At 30.0% G+C, this 2648-nt stretch overlaps 1 long non-coding RNA gene across 1 annotated transcript; it reads left to right on the top strand.

Annotated features, from left to right (window-relative positions):
- The first annotated feature begins 233 nt into the window (after positions 1-233).
- LOC146932278 (uncharacterized) lies at positions 234-756 on the top strand. The gene is made up of 2 exons (XR_015007038.1): positions 234-366; positions 469-756. It is a non-coding gene; the product is annotated as an uncharacterized LOC146932278 (long non-coding RNA).
- Positions 757-2648: the final 1892 nt, after the last annotated feature.

Below are 2648 nucleotides of genomic sequence, written 5' to 3'. Positions count from 1 at the left end.
AATAATAATGAAAGGATAATAAAAATAATGGATTATCTCTTATTGCCAATAAGATTTGTATGTGAGACCGTTCTTTGTTCTATACTAATCACTTTAGTGATACTTAAGGACAGGCACATTTAATAATAACTTTTTTTACGGAAATAATAATTTTAATTTTATGAAGGGTTTCTTGTAACGAGTTATACTTTTTTTTTTCTCTTTCTATTGAACAAATCACAATATGATTTTTTCTACATTATAAATATCTCAAGCAAGCTTTTTGATTCCATTACATTCAAAGGAGGCAAAATATGGATGGAAGTTTGAAGTTTGTTTACGCTATGGTGCTTTTTCTTTCATTTTTTCTTGTTGTAACGAACGTTAGTAAGTCCCTTTTCTCATCCTTTTCAAACTCTCTTATTTACCTTACACATGATATTTCATCATCTTTTAGTAACATTCCATTATATTTGTTTCACATTACAGAATGTCTTGATTGCCATTCTGACCATGACTGCTATAATCAACTTAGTTGTATCATCGAGGAGATATGTTTAGATGGTTCGTGTCATTGCCCTCCAATATTGTAGGCAACAATTGGGTGCCTTTGCTAGGTTTTTGTTTAGTCTCTTCAAGATGTTTGTCCTCCATTGTAATTTTTAATTCTATTTTACTTTGAGGTGTTGCTTTAGGGGTGAGAGTAGGGGTGCAAACCCATATTTTGTATTTTCTCTTTTCTTTTTATTAATAATAATTTTGTGATGTTGCGTATGATTATTGTGTTATCGGAGTGTCAACATAGTTTGGATGTTAATAGTGATGCATCTATGGTTCAAGTTTTCTGGTTAAAAAATCAATTAACATTTGTCTCATTTGTATGTTATTTCTATTTCTATAACTAATTTTAAAATCGTTTAAAATTACTATTGCTCTTTTGATATTTTCCCCTTGTATGTATTGAAGACTAAAAAAGAAATACAAATAATAATGAAGGCTCATAAGAAAAATGTATTACCTTTTATTGCAAAAGTATTTGTGTGTGAGATCATTATTAAGTTCAACTGATCAGTTTAGTGGTATAAAGAGACAAACACATTTAATAATAATTTTAGTTTTATATGTTTTTTTTAGCAATAGTTTTATATGTTAGATCATCCTAATGGTCGAGAGAGAAATGAATAACTCATGATGAAATAAAAATTTCTCTCTCTTCTCTCATTCTCAAACCTTAGTCGTCGCCCATTTCTTATTCTTCTTCTTCTTGTTAGATGGGTGATTTAGGGTCAATTTTGACCCAAAAATCACCCATCTGAGTTGTTTTTCCTTCTATCCTAATTGAATAAGTGATTTCACATATTTTCAGTTTTCTTTCGTTTGTTTTGTGATTTCGTTGTGACTTTGTTTGTTTTGATTTCCCGTCTTTGTGCGGTGTGTTTTTGATTTTCCGTCTTAGTGTGCGGTGTTTATTTGATTCAGGTTGAAAGATTAGCTTTGAGCAAGTGCAGATCCGATCAATGACAATGACTTTGGCGTCGTCAACGTTACAGATTCGGAAACATGAGTATTTCGGAGACTTAAATATAGTCATATTAGTCATATTTGTAGGCATAGGTATTCTGTCGTTTTATGCTATTAACATGGATGATGTGAGTTTGTTCACAGATACATCTTTTTTGTTTTTAGCGAATTTGGATTTGTATTGTATCGATGTACTCTACCAATTTAAATGTATGAATATCATTTAATTTTGTTAAAAAAAAAATAATTTTAGTTTTATGACGGGTTTCTTGTAACATGTGAACTGTTTTTAACCGAAGAAAGCAAAATAAGATGCTTTTTACATTTTTAATATCTCAAACAAACTTTTTAATTCTCTTACTTCAAATGAGGCAAAATATGATGTAACAAGTGATATATTTTTTTAGACAATGTTTAACTCCCTACCATTTAGCCGAGTTTTGTTTTTACCCCATTAAAATAAATGTTTTAGATTTTCCCTTGTTATTTTAAAATTCTTCGATTTTAGACCTTGAGCTCATTTGATTGGGCAAGTAAGATGACGTTGCAATCAATCTTTCTCTTCACCTTCATTCATCTTTCTCTTCACATTCATAACTTTATCATCAAATTCATATAACCTAGAAAAATCAAAACCAAAAAAATCAAAACTTACAAATATATGCGAGTTATGAATGCGATAAGAGAAAGATGAAGGTTAGGAAGATGAAGGGGAACGAATTTTAATGGGATTGATGATGAATTTGGTTATGAATGTGATGAAGTGGAAGAGAAAGAATTTTTAAAAAATATTCATTTATTATGTTAAATATTCATTTATTATGTTTAACTATTATTTTTAAAAAAAAAAATGAGCTAAAAATGCCAATCTAATTGAAAAATGTTGAATCATAATGTCATGTCATTCTTTATGTACAGTCAACACAGTCACGTCATCTTATTTGCCCAGTCAAATGAGCTCAAGGTCTAAAATTAAAGAATCTTGAAATGATAAAGGGGAAACTAAAACAATTTTTTTGGTAGATATATGAAATGGCAAAGCCATCCTAAACTCACACACACAAGTAGAGGTACTGGAGTTCGAACCCGATGACGTCCAACCTAAACACTTTCAGCTTTGTCAGTTGAGCTAGGATTATGGGATAACT

The sequence above is a fragment of the Medicago sativa genome, chromosome 4 (genome assembly GCF_051527215.1).
Source record: "Medicago sativa cultivar Bolivia chromosome 4, Bolivia_mono, whole genome shotgun sequence".
NCBI lineage: Eukaryota > Viridiplantae > Streptophyta > Magnoliopsida > Fabales > Fabaceae > Medicago > Medicago sativa.
This window is presented reverse-complemented; position numbering and strand designations above follow the sequence as displayed.